Here is a 14,735-nt window from a genome sequence, read left to right as displayed (position 1 = left end):
ATCTGTGTGTGTGTGTGTGTGTGTGCGTGCGCGCGTGTCCATCCCATGGGAGAAATGAAGAAATGATCTCACATTCCAGGAAACTCTTTCCAGGAAACTTCAGAAAACAAAGCATAGTACAGAGAATCAGTCTTCAATAGTGAGAAGCAATGCTCCTCATAATTTTTGAGCGCATTTTACAGACTAAAAGCATGCTCCAAACCTGATCTATTCAATTAGAACGAAACTAGTTTGGCTTTGCTCCTGACCAGTCCCTGGTTAAACGCTCCTTGAAAAATGTCTCCTCTGTAGAACAGAGGTTAATTTATTTCTCTGCCTGTGTTAAGCTCCTCACACATGGAGCGCAAACTGCATTAGGAATTGGTCTTGTACTGGTTCATGTCATGGGGTATTAGCTCCTCTGTGGGACTGCTTAAGAGCTTCTCTTAGACGTGTTCGTGGTTAGATAGTTCTCAATGAAGTTTCACATTTTGGGTTGTACCAGACTCATTTGGGTTTCAATTCATGTTATTCTCATGGACTATTTCTGGGCTCACTAGTGTGGATGAGCATTTTTTGCTCTTTAAAGGCTATCAAGGAGGGGAGAAGTCCAGTAATGGCCATCGAGAGGTTCCCAAATAAACGTCCTCTTTATAGTTTCTGCTTGAAATAATGAAGGTTACACTCTACAACACAACCTAAATATTGCTGCTTATTTTTCACAGCCTTTACCTCCTGCTTTTCACCCAGAGCTCTCCAGAGAAGAGAACTAAGACAAGATCTTTGAAGAAAGACACTCAGCAGGGAGTTTTGAAGCTGGCAAAGAAACACACCGTCCTGGTTCCTGCTCTGGAGCTGTTTGTAGCAGACCACACTGCCTCCTGTTTGAGAAAAAGAGCTAGTACACTACATCTGTACACCTCCCATTCTCCTTCCTCCGGCTACAGGCGGGGAAGGCTGGTTTCCCTAGCTTGCCCCCTTTCCTTTGATACTGGCTGTTAGTTTTGACAGCTTTTTTAGTTTTTACAGTTGCCCAAGCCATATGGCAAAAAGAAACCTTTTCTTCATGTTCTCTGAGTGTTGTTTTAAGGTTGCTTTTTCTCTCTACAGCAAGGGAGAAATGGAGCTTTGAGCTTAACAGGCTGTGGGCCCTTCTTCTTGAGAATTAAAAAATTCTAATATACAAACCATAGCGTTTCACTGCCCTCAAGACTATGGTATAGACAGTGAGTGGAGTACACATAATGCTCCTGCTACTGGTCCATAAAACACTGGTTATTCTAGAGCAAAGTGTGCCAATGCTGAGACAATGAAGGGATTTGAGATATCGTATGTGTTGGTGCTGAAAAAGCTGCCCCTTAGGAAAGCAGCTTTATGCCAGGAAAAAACCTTAAATTATAGCATGCTAGCATACAATGCTATCGTTCCCTGTCAAAGCCGGCATGATCACAGGGCCCAGCTTGCCCGATCTTGCATTTTTCCATGTATCTTCCATGTATAGGCTTTGCAATTTCTCAAACATTCTGTTTTTAAAAGAAGGACCAAGAAGTATATTTCTCCACTTAAATAAACAAACAGTATTTGTGAGAAGCCCAACACTCTTAAAATCCACTTTGGAAAACTAAAATGTGTATGTTAGTAACAAGGGAAGAATAATGTTGCAGCAATAATAAGCACAACACGTGGCTTTGCTACAGCATTATCCACATGAAAAGGGAAAGTATTTCAAGTCTCCACCGTGATACTGTTTAGAATTAGGAAGAATTATTATTAGTCGTGATAAAAATGCCTTGAAAACGTCTCTTAGAGTTTGGAAATATGTCTCCATGATCACCTTTCACAGCCTATTACCAGAACATACTCAGCTTCAGATGATGCAATGATCTACCATTTCACAAGGTTACCAGAAAGTCTCACACTCATTTGCATCGCAATGGAAATAAGCTTTTCAGATTGAACAAATGTCTTCACACACAACCCCTCTTCAGCTGAAGCTGTGTTCAACAGGAAAGCACGGGGGTGTCAGACCTGAGATATTTGCAAGTCTGTTCTTAATTACAGACTAAGAGACGGGTAAGATGATCACAGTTAGATTTGAACCTTGTATTCTGGAACGCAGACTCTTTCTACACCGTGGAATTGAAGACTTTGGGGCTCTCTGGGACCTATATTGCCATCCATTGACATTTTGCCTTGCGGAGCAGACGGCACTGTCTTGTGAAGCAATCTTTCAGCGTGGCAATGCGAGGACTGCAGAACCTGTTTGTCTTTGGTTTGGCAGGCTACAGCACAATCCGTAAGGGCACGTTCGCACTGCAACCCAGACGCAGTGCTGGAGCCCAGGCTCTGACAAGTGCATTTCTGGGACTGAACCTCGGGGTGACTTCCACAGGATTTCTGTCCACACTCCACTGAATCCTTGGCTAAATCAGTGAAATAGTTCAGAGCCCATACTACCACTGCTGCTTTTCTACACAGACTTACCAAAGGGAACCATAAATTGAATTATTTAGTATTTCCAGTCTTTGACACAGATTCGTGGTTAATACAGAACTCAGTCCACTGTTTTCTTTCTATTTATTACCTGAACACAAGTACAGAATTCTATACAGAAACTTTTTCCTCATATCGCCTCCAAATACTTCCTCAAAAATATTTTAGTAACCTGATTCGCCAGAAAAGCCCTCGTGAATGTTTCATTTGGAAGGCTCTCCAGGCCTTTGACCATTACAAAACTTCCCGTTGATACCAGTGGGGTTCATGGTCTACTCCCAGTTAAGGATGTCTGTGATTTATGGAGCTCTTAAAACAAATAGCATGTCTTCACTTGTTTTCAATTTGTTTGCAAAATTCACTTCCCAGTACTCCCATGCACAGCACTGTTCTCATCCTGTGCAATTTGGGAGAGGAGTCCATGGACCAAGTAAACTGAGCTGAATATGCAGTAAACTGAGATGAATATACACATGCAATACAGATTTTCTTGGGTGCCTTTCAAGGCAGCTGTGCAGTCACCCACGTCCCTGGATGGCACGTAAGCTTCCGCACGTTTTCACCGATATCCCTTCTTACACATTTGGCTTTAAAGACAGACTTGTGAATAATGCGTGGCCCTGTTTCATGCCCTATTGAGGTAAAGCTTCTCAGAATGTCCAAGGAACAATAATGCGGTATTTCTTGATTACCTAAGCACATAAATGTGCAGACTAATGATTTTTTTTTTAAAGCAGCCAGTGTTTTTCGCTTGTTTAAGGCATTTACATCACGTAGAAATATAACACAGCTTTGAAGTTGCTGGCCACAGCCCTTGCACGTTCTGTCAGCCGGGGTGACGGGGCTGGAGCCCACTGGAAGCTGCTGCGCCCAGCACTGACGGGGCTGCAAAACACAGCCTCCCCCCGCCCCGACTTTCACAGGGTCATCACTTGTTCAAAGCAAAGGCAGTTGTCATCCCAAGGCGGTAGCTGTTCCCACTTGGGTGGCACAGCACATAGCATATAAGAAAATATTTTCTGATAATTGTAAGGGTAGTAATAATAAAAAGTAGGATAACCACAAGACTGTCTCTTAGTGAGCACGCTTGCCATTCCTTGTTGAAACTGGTCTCTCAGTTTCATTTGCTACGAGGCTATTAAAACTAGATATTCCCAGAGGAAACGGAGGCTTAGTCAGCGCAAGATAGATTCTGCTCTTACTGATCTGCCTGCAAAAGAAAAAAAGCTTCTATTTTAAAAGAGACCCTGCAGGAAACGCATCAAGACTGAAGCACCTCAGATGAAAGTGTGGAGAAGTTCTCAGTGACAGATGCCATCGGATCAGAGCCCGGCCTAGCAAACAGTCACTATTCTCCGGAAATATTTTGCAGTGTTGCACGGTCATCTGTCTAAAATCTCAGAGTGCTTTATAAATATTAACGTCGAAGAAGTTACGTTGTATTTACCTCTTTTATGGAGAAGGGAAGTTTGTCATGGAGAATATCAGCAGCTCTCTGAGTCATAGACAGCTCATAGCACAACCAGGATTAGGAGCAAAATTTCTTAATGTCTGGCTCCATCCTTTAAGCCAAAAATTATTCTGTCCTATTCTCTAGTTGCCTTTTGAAATATCAGCTAGCAGTGAAAATAGCTAAATGGGTGGGTTTTTTTCAAATGTATGAGGGTCGCAGAGAAGGAAAACACAGTGTTCAAAGTCTGGGGTGATTGTCTCCCTTCCGTTCTTTGTGCTGGTCGGTGCCTGCCACTTCAAACCACTAAGATCTCACCACAGCTCCTTCATGGTGATACTCAGCTTGCTCACTTTCCCATGCTACATTTAGAAATATCAATTTGTTCCTGGTTTGCTAATGGACAGAAAGGGAGAAGGGTAATACATGGAGGCTCAGATGCTCTTCAGCTGCGCCAAGGAACTTCTAAAGCTCATTACAGACAGCTTAAACACCAGAAAAGTTGGTGTTAAAAGGACTTATCCCAACACTGTAACTGATTCCGATCAATAGCTCCTCAAACCAAGCTGCCCCTCGAGAAAAACAGTAGGAAACCATTCAAACAAAGAATGAGGTATGAGTTCACAGATCCTTATGAATTTGGCTCCACCTTCTGTACACAGTGAAAATAAACATGAATTATATTGGATCTTGAACGTCAGTTAAGCTTTTCGTTTATTTTATTTTCCATTTCACTTTCAAAAATCTTGCACTGAGATGGTCTCATGGTGTTTTGTGAGCTTTTATTTCTCTATATTGGTGGTGAGGTTTTCCAGTCATTTGGTTCCAAAGGATGGCAGTTTTTTAAAACAAATGTGGCCATTTCAGGTTTCCAAACTGTAGAGTAACACAGTGTGAAAGTAACGCAGTCTTTCACAAAACAGTCTTTAAATTTCTTCAGGACGTCCTGCAGTGACCTAATACATTAGCACTGAAATAAAAGAAAATTTCATGTTATTGACACCATCTGCTCATTACTGTGATGGGTAATCTCACTGGATCCAATAAATCTGCACACATTAAGTACTACACAGCAATGTAAATAAAGGTTATACAGCCAAACTCCAAAATAGAAACCTACACAAATAAAAGAAAACCAGAGTAGGTAACTCCCCAAATGCCTACCCAGCTGAAGATACCTTTGCACCTTTATTGATGAAAAACATTTTCCTTATTACCAAACAGCTGTGCAGTAATCATTGTGCTTTGGATGTTTAGAAAAAATGAGTGGTTTTGACACAAATTCTAATACTTTTTGTCTAGGCTTTACAAACAGCAACTGCCTTTCTGTGGTGGTCTTTGAAATCTTGTAGAGATTGATGAGTTTTCCACGTGTGGCTGAACTGAGGGACAGAAAGTTTGGCTACTTTGGCCATGTCAGAAGAGCAAAGGGGAAACGGGTGAACTCTCTTCCTCTTAAGAAATCTCACCTTTTCCATCCTGTCCTCAGAATATCCTCAGGTTTTATTTTGTTTTGATTTTTGATCTTCTCATTTAAATCATTCCGGAGTTTCACTCGGCATTTGAATGAATTTGGTAAGGGGAGGCACTGTATTTTAGTCACAGATCAATATTTTTATGTTTAGTTAGGCAATATCATTGGTTACAGTGAATTAAATTGAGCTGCTTCAATACTTAAATAATTGCTGAAGTCTAACCAAAAGTACTTCTTATCCAGAAGATCAAAATTAACTCTTTATTTATGTCAGTCTACAAATTGTTTAATATTTGGAAATAAGTCCCTTTTTTCTACCACTTTCTACATAGAAACAGAACTAGAATCAATTATTTATAGGCTCTCATTTAGTATTCCATACATTTGAATAAGATTTGTTAATCACATTATTAATTTAATTTTTTTATTCATCACAAGATTAGAGAATGCTTGTGGGCAACCTATTCCGGTAGATAGAATAATTTTTAGATTGACTAGTTCATTCACATTTAGCTCTGTGTGACTGTGTTCACTCACCTGCAGACAGCCTACGCTGGTCATTTTAAAGTCTTCTCCCCACACGACTGCCACAGAAACAAAGAGGATCGGCTGTCCTCTCACTTTATGTTTTTTGGGCTGCAGACAAAAGAAATTTAATGCCACCTAAGGGAATGGGCCTGAAATACACTATTTCAAAAGATTTCTGAAAGGCAGAGGCATGCTCACTGGGTTTCTTGATATCATCGCAGGGGTGTTTGAGGACACGAACATTTCAAGGCTTCCCTCTCATTTTCCCTACACCACTCTGTTTTCATTATTTGTTGTACAGCTGCCTATATGTTGGCCAGAACCATTTGAGGAGCATAATTGCTCCTTTTTTTGGCAGTCTGCACGATTAACTGTGTTGTAGACATGAAAGGGTCTGCAAAGAACTGAACATCAAGAAATTTTGCATAAAAGCAAGTAAAAATTATTAATACGGTTGACTGCCGCTAAAAACACAAATTGATTAAAAATATACTACTAATTAAGTGGTTCCCATAAGAACAGCTTTGGGAAAACAACTGGAAAATTAATCTACTGGAATTAGCAGTTTCTGTTACAAGATTTTCCCAGAAAGGCATCTCCCAGTATAATCCATGAGTCCTTTTCCCAGGCAGTAAAGAACATCAACTCCAGTAGTCTGCTTTGAATTTAAATGTACGTACATTCATTTATTTAATTTCTCAGAAATTTTAAAATTAACTGAACTGCAAAAAAAAAAAATGTAGTCGAGTTACACAGTGTATCAGTAACTTAATGACATGTACAAACGAGGCATAAAGAACATAAAACCCCCTGACCCCACAGTTCATGCTGGGAATTGCTCATTGGCTATTGCTAGCACTGTTCAGCAAACGTGAATGGTGCATAAGGAAAAACATCACATAAGAGATAACAGTATCTTTCAGCTATTAAACTTTAATAAAAAGCTACTTTATATCAAAAGCATTGTAACATCATACAAAATAAAGTGAGAAAAAATAGTTGTAATGTATTGAGCATTAAACTAAGGGTTAACTTTTACATGTCAACTTTGAATAATAAGACTCCGCAGCTTTACAACTTTCTGAGGCTGCATTCAAAAGAAACAACTTTCAATTACCTGCCCTTAAAACTAATACTGGCATATTATCCATAAGTATAGTTCTTGTAAACTTAGAATCATCGAATCATAGAATCATTTAGGTTGGAAAAGACCCTTAAGATCATCAAGTCCAACCGTAAACCTAACTCTGCCAAGTCCACCATTAAACCATGCCCCTAAGCTCTATATCTACACGTCTTTTAAATACCTCCAGGGATGGTGACTCAACCACTTCCCTGATTACACTTCACTTGATTACAATAAAAACCAAAATGGATACCAATAATCTCAGACTATTCCATATTTACAGAATATTTTCACAAGATAGGAATGTAAGAATTAATTCAGTGTTCTCACAGTCAGTCAAGGTTATATCTTGCAAATTATTCTGTCTAGAATCTAAGTAAAAATTTGTAGGCAAAGCCAGTAAGATGTTATCTCCTATGGAAAAAAGTGTCCTTATATGAGTGCTTTTTAAGGATTATTTAGTGTAAGCATTGAGGATGAGAATGAATGGATAATTTAGGTCCTACTACAGACACGTGGAACTGAGGCACGCAAGTCCTAACTTCTGGCCCAGCAGCCTTCCCCCAGTGATTACCAAGCTCTGGAAAAGCGTGAACTCCTGCAAAGCTCAGGCAGCACCCACGGTGCTCAGCATGCCCAGAACCACCCCACATTGTGCTGTCCGGAGCCCACCTCCCGTCCTTGCTCTGGCCAGAAACCCCAAGAAACCAGAGGTACCCCCACCTCCCTCCCTACAGAGGCCCCGTTTTGCCGTGTACTTTCAGAAGCAGCCCAGGAGGGGCTGCCACGTGGGGCTTCCCACACTATCCATGCACTTCTTCCCAGCTGAGGCCACTTGTGATTCTGCTCCTGCCGCTGCTGAGGTTTTTGCTAATTATTTAGCGCTCAGAACACTTGCCCCCAAAGTGGTAAACTTGCTTGCAGGCCCTGCTGGGACTGTAAGCTTCACAACGGTATCTTTAGCTTTCCAAGCCACTGCTTTAATTAGCAGGACAGAGGACAACTGAAGGAAAATGGATGCATCTTTTATTCCTGTAGAGAAAGCTGCGTTATTTTGCAAAAAAAATTGAAAACTTCTTTAACCTGAGAAATAATTCAGAAAAAAAAAAAAAGTGAGAATATTTACAGAATACTAACAGGCATCTGTTTGAACCAGCACTTGAGCCCTGTGCTGTGTAGCTAAACCTCCCCGTTTTATTTTTCTTTGAGCGTGCCCAGAAACTCCAGGAGCAGAATGACATCTCTCCTGGGGGAACCTGAGCTCCCTCTTTCATGCAGAGAATGACAAGCCAAAGAAACTCTGGCTAAGGACTGAGAGATGGTATTGTATTACTGCTACTAGCAGTTTAATGCCACACAGAGAAACAATCCCCCTGGAAGAAACAAGATTCTGACTTCTCTTCACCCCGCCAAGCGCTCAAACCACTAAGGCAGCAAGTGAGGTTTTCACTGTGCAAGTGTCCTTTTTTCCCGCTGCTTTCATTAAGTCTCAATTTCAGTGCAGAAGCTCACACTTTCAGGAAGTAAAGATGAAATATATATATCTTTATATATAATATTTAATACATATTTATATATCTTTGAGGTATGTATAATGGAGTTAAATCCAGTTGGTGGCTGGTCATGAGCGGTGTTCCCCAGGGCTCAGTTTTGGGGCTGGTCCTGTTCAATATCTTTATCAACGATCTGGATGAGGGGATCGAGTGCTCCCTCAGTAAGTTTGCAGATGACACCAGGTTGGGTGGAGCGTTGATCTGCTCGAGGGTAGGAAGACTCTGCAGAGGGACCTGGACAGGCTGGATCGATGGGCTGAGGCCAACTGTATGAGGTTCAACAAGGCCACAACAACCCCATGCAATGCTACAGGCTTGGGGAGGAGTGGCTGGAAAGCTGCCCGGAGGAAAAGGACCTGGGGGTGCTGATTGACAGCCGGCTGAACATGAGCCGGCAGTGTGCCCAGGTGGCCAAGAACGCCAACGGCATCCTGGCCTGTATCAGAAATAGTGTGGCCAGCAGGAGCAGGGAGGTGATCATGCCCCTGTACTCGGCACTGGTGAGGCCGCACCTCGAATCCGGTGTTCAGTTCTGGGCCCCTCACTACAAGAAGGACATTGAGGTGCTGGAGCGTGTCCAGAGAAGGGCAACAAAGCTGGTGAAGGGCCTGGAGCACAAGTCTTATGAGGAGCGGCTGAGGGAACTGGGACTGTTTAGTCTGGAAAAGAGGAGGCTGAGGGGAGATCTCATCGTGCTCTACAACTCCCTGAAAGGAGGTTGTAGCGAGGTGGGTGTTGGTCTCTTCTGCCAAGTAACTAGCGATAGGACAAGAGGAAATGGCCTCAAGTTGCGCCAAGGGAGGTTTAGATTGGACATTGGGAAAAACTTCTTTACTGAAAGAGTGGTCAAGTACTGGAACAGGCTGCCCAGGGAAGTGGTTGAGTCCCCATCCCTGGAAGTATTTAAAAGACGTGTAGATGAGGCGCTTAGGGACATGGTTTAGTGGGCCTGGTGGTGTTGGGTTGATGGTTGGACTCGATGATCTTAGAGGTCTTTTCCAACCTTAATGATTCTATGATTCTATGATTCTATATATACACACATTGACTGTCTATGTCAGGAAATAATTGTGTAGTCAATACAATATTCACAACCCAACGATTTGTCAGTGTAGTTTTATGATCCTGTGAAAATATTGATCTTTTTCAGTTTTGTATTTTTGGAACATATTAAAAAAAAAAGAAGAGGCATGAAACAGTAAGTTAGGAAGAGAAAAGTTGACTGCCAATCCCTCTGTTCATACAGAAGAACATGCACATTTTCCAAGCAGTAAGCAAGAACGTGTAAGCAAGGACTGTCTTTCTTCATGCACTGAATTATCAGAAGTTCATTGTCTTCACTCAATGAAAAATAAAAATATTAAATTAAAAATACTTCAAAATTAAATTTGAGGAAATTTTTATCATCAGTGTATATTTTCTTTTTTTTTTTGAAGTTTCACTAACTGGAAGATACAAGGTAGAAATCCAAAGACTTTCACAACGTGCTGTGTGGGAAAGCTGCTTTTACATTTTTGAAATCTTAGAATCCAGAACACTGATAACTTGCTTTTCTTAACATCTTTTTCAAAAATACTCTTAACGATGGGGTAAGTATTCATAACATGGTGTTGAAGAAAGTATATTTACTTCAGATGGGTACAGCACAAACTGATACAATCTACATGAGCCTGAGAACTCCTTTTGCCACCCATTGCACACTAGTTTATGGAAATTATGAGTGATTACTACATTTTGGATGAACTTCTTTAGTCACTGTTTATACTCCTCTGGGTAAATTCCTTTTCTAAAACCTGGAAAGTAGTCACAGGTACGAAGCCAGTTGAGCTGATAAGTGTAGAAGAAACTGCTGAAAATGTTTACTGATAAAGGTACATCATAGCCAAATAAGCCAGAAAATACGGGCTAACCTTAGGTACAGGAGATGGAAACACACACTATAAAATGCAGGTAAAATGCTAAAACTGAAGTAAAATCTCTTTGGATTACTTCATGAAACTGCCACACAAAGCATAGATCATTTTACGAATTCATGTAGAGTCAGGTGATACTGATGCACCTGCACGATTTTTTTTCTTTCCATGGCACATAAATAGATCTTCGTTACTTATTCAACTTTTGTTCCCTGCCCTCAATACCATTTGATTTCAAGTAGGAATTCTACATCAAGGACAAATAGGGTCTCTACCAGCCTTTGAAATGGAAATGTAGAAGTCTCAGTGTGAAATTGTAAAAGTCCTTGATATGCAATCTGCTTGACCCGCAGACTACGTCTGAAAAGTGCTGGCGTGTGTGTTGGAAGCCGTGATGTTATATACCATCACAAAACAGCTCGCTTCTACCACTGGTCTCTGCTGTAACAACTCACCATGAATTGTTTAAAAAAGTGTTTTGCTCTGATGGTGGATATGTGTAGATTTAACATAGGACAGGCAACTGGGAATTGAGTATATATTGCATATGATTATTCTGAATATTCATGAAATCTAGGGAAATACATTTAAGGCAATATTATGCACTTAAAAATGTGTGAAACTTCTTTCGGTTCCCTTGCAAACTCCCCAGTGCAGGACTGGTAGGCAAAAGCATATTGCTTCTTTTATTCTATAAATTGTCCTGAGGAATGTTTATTCCCATACACCTACAATTGGTTCCCAGTGTTTTCAACTTAGGGGTGAAAACAAAAGCAATGCAAGAATGAACAAAAAATATAGCAACATTGCTTGTCTTATTCTTGAAGATACTACAAATATTCAGGAAAGGATAATAATGAGCTTTGCAGATCAACTCCTTAAAACGATCGTAACATTGCAGTGCTAATCAATGTGTCCACACTGACGATCACCACAAAAACAACCTATTCCAATTCCTGTTCTAGCTTAGAAAAATGCTTTCCTTACACAGACTCCACAGACTGAGGCACCCAGCAGCTTCATGCTCTCAAGACCAGCATGCTCCTTGCAGTCACAGCAGGAAGCAATTAAGGGATTCTCAGAAAATTAGGTGCCTCCAGACATGGCAATTGCTGACTTGGAGCTTCCAGGCTATTACAGCAGTACAGAAAGACCTACAACATAATTCAGCACCAGAAACATTGTGTGTCTTTAAGCCAAAATCTTTATCTTAATTCTAAATGCTATGCTGAAATGTAATCTTTCTTTATGTCACTGTTAATTACTGGTTTTACTACACGCTCACATTTCTATGCAGCTCTGCAAACCAAGGTTGCAGATAGATATTAGACACAATTTTCAGATTGTGCCAAGAAGAATAACTACTACTGGGCAAAATGCCCGATGGATTGTCTAGCATCCCAATCCTAACCCGGGCTTGAAGTTTTGGTGGCTAGGAAAAAGTGTCACCTGCAAACACAGCAAATTAACCTGGAAGACACTGAAGGACAGAACGTATGAATCTCCATATTGTCCTTATTCAGATTTGCACCACATCTAAATAAAAAAGAAGCTCTATACTCAGAAAAAAAAACATAAAAGCACAATAAAATGTTCAAAAAAAGGATCCTTTTCATTTTAAACAGTTTTATTAGTGGCTATATTATTACTCTAAATAATGTAAGGATTACCGAAAATAATTCTGATTTTATTCGAGCCTAAGGTTTAACAAGAAAAGCTTTGCTGGAGGACAGACGTTTGGACAGGTGGGGACCTGGGGGCACGCAGGAGGTCCACGTTTCAGCCAGGTCCCACTAGGGGGGGGTGTGAGATAAAGGAGACCTTGGGCCACCGCCGCACTGCTGCAAGGAGGCTCGCTGAGCCCTGGGTGACAGGGGGTCAGATTTGGTGGGGGCGAAGGAAACCTGGGAGTGGAAGAAGGGTGCAGAGCGGTAGCAGCAGTGCCCGCGGCGGTGCAGCCGCTGTGGCTGCAGCAGTGAATCCCCTCTACGTGATCCTGCTTCCTATCAAGAAGGGCACTCCACAGCCTTTCTGTTTCATTGATGCCTCATACCTCCATCAGCCTGTACATATGCTGATGTATATACACACAAATGCAATTAAATACTTTTTATAATATCTAGTAAAAACAATATACATTTTTGTGGATCTACCAAAAAAAAAAAAAAAAAAGGTTCATGAATGCAAGAATTAACTGTAAATGTTAAAAAATGTCACTTGGACATCAAGAGTTTTGGTTCGTTATGGCCATTCTTCTCTTATTTCAGGAAGAAAGATCTGAGAATTTGAAACTATTGAGTTTTGAAGGGTTTCCACCTGAAACAGTAATGATTCTTGAAATATATTTCAAGATCTTTTATATCATGGTCTACACTATATACTTGCCATAATATTTTCAGACTTTGACAAAGTGATCAACAATTTCAGTTTGGTTTTAGTTTTCCAGTGAAAGCCAAGATTGAGTTGCAGGAGTATTTGCTTCACTACCTATTAGCTTGGAACATCTGCAAAATCAATCAGCTTTCACCAAAGGCAAGTACATCTCAGAAGGTCAGTCCTTATTTTTCCTCTTGTACCAGGATTTCTGCACTACATATGAAATACAAAATATACATAGTGTAGTGATTTGGCTAGGACCCCAGAGTTTTCAAGGTCTATTAGTACAACTAATTAATTGTCATTAATTCTCTTCCAGGTTCTTTACTATCATTCATATTACTCTACGAAAATGTTCTGGCTCTTCTGGGAGCAATATGTTGTATCCTTTTGTCAATAAACCTACAACACAGACGTTTTTCATTAAAGGTGTCAGTCAGCTGTATATGAAATGAGTGATTACTTATAATTGATTTGGTCAACTCCGTCTGGGCAATTGTCTTAACAACAGTTTCAATTTCAGAGAATGTATGTAAAGCCTTAATGTTTTCGTCTGGAGATTGTGTTCACCTGCAGTAAAAACGGGTACCTAGATCACTTGAGATCTAATTATCTCTAGAAGCATTGAAATTCCTTTACAATAAGTTAATAGAAAAAGTATCAATTAATAACGATACCTAAGGACATGCTGCCACTTGATGTCACTTCCAGAAAAGGCACTGTATGTGTTTGGGACACAAAAAAATACTGTGTAAGGTAAATAACCATAGGTAATGTGGAGTCACTGGCAGATGCAAGTAGCAGGAAAATTCAGCTTTCCTATTACTATTTATAAAATAATCAAATCACAAGCACCTCTCCACTTGTACTGTAGATACAAGTCAATGTTAAAGGAAACATATTAGCAAAGTCAGGAATATGACCACTTCCATCAGTCTGAAGTTGTGGCAGTCATGCAACATTGACTGCAACAGCCATAGTAAATAGTGTAGCTAATTAATTTAGACATTTTCCATCTTTACATGGTATTTCCAGGCACAGTTTGATAATTACTCATTGTTCAAAATTATCCATTTAAATGTTTACGTTAATGTATTATTTCAGGAATGCCTCAGGAATGCTCCTGATACTCATCATTCCAACCCTTGCTTCCAACACGAGTTATTTGTAGGCTACAGTTTGTGCTGCTCTTTTTTCTACTGCTTGATTGATTTCAACTTAAATCCACAAGGGACCTTCCAGAAGAACATGTGTACTCCTCTAGTTCACCCCTAATAAAAAGATATGTACAAAACCACATCCATTTGATTCTAATATTCGATTTTCAGCAAAAATCCCTGATAAGGCTTATCCTGTATGACTGTCCGTAAGAAAGTGTAGAACATGGTGGATGTGTTGTAGCAAAATCTTGAGTTATTTGGCTCAGTACAAAGCTATAAGGATTAAAAAAAAAAGAGCATAATAGGTACAGTACTTAGGAGGTCAAAATAATCTAATCTCCTCTCTTGGTCATAAGCTTTATGACTCCATTGATGAGAATGATGCAGATATGAATTTTAATTAAAAAACACACTTTCACAGAATTTTTCCTGCAGAAGGTTTTTGTGTCTATGACAAATCTTCCGATGCTGGCTGCATCTGAATTGTGATTAAGACAAATCAAGACAGTAGGCAGAACAGTATAATTTATAATCCAAGCTAGTAATACAAATTGAAATGAAAGATAATGGCAAAGTTTGGGATTTTCCTGTTTGCCTGATTATTTGATTTTCTGCAGGGAAGGTGAGAAAATACAATAATTGAAAATAGGAGGCAGACTAATAAAGATGCTCTCAAATGAAGG

This window comes from Calonectris borealis, chromosome 3, assembly GCF_964195595.1.
Source record: "Calonectris borealis chromosome 3, bCalBor7.hap1.2, whole genome shotgun sequence".
NCBI lineage: Eukaryota > Metazoa > Chordata > Aves > Procellariiformes > Procellariidae > Calonectris > Calonectris borealis.
The sequence above is the reverse complement of the archived record's forward strand: the minus strand, read 5'-3'. Positions refer to the sequence as shown.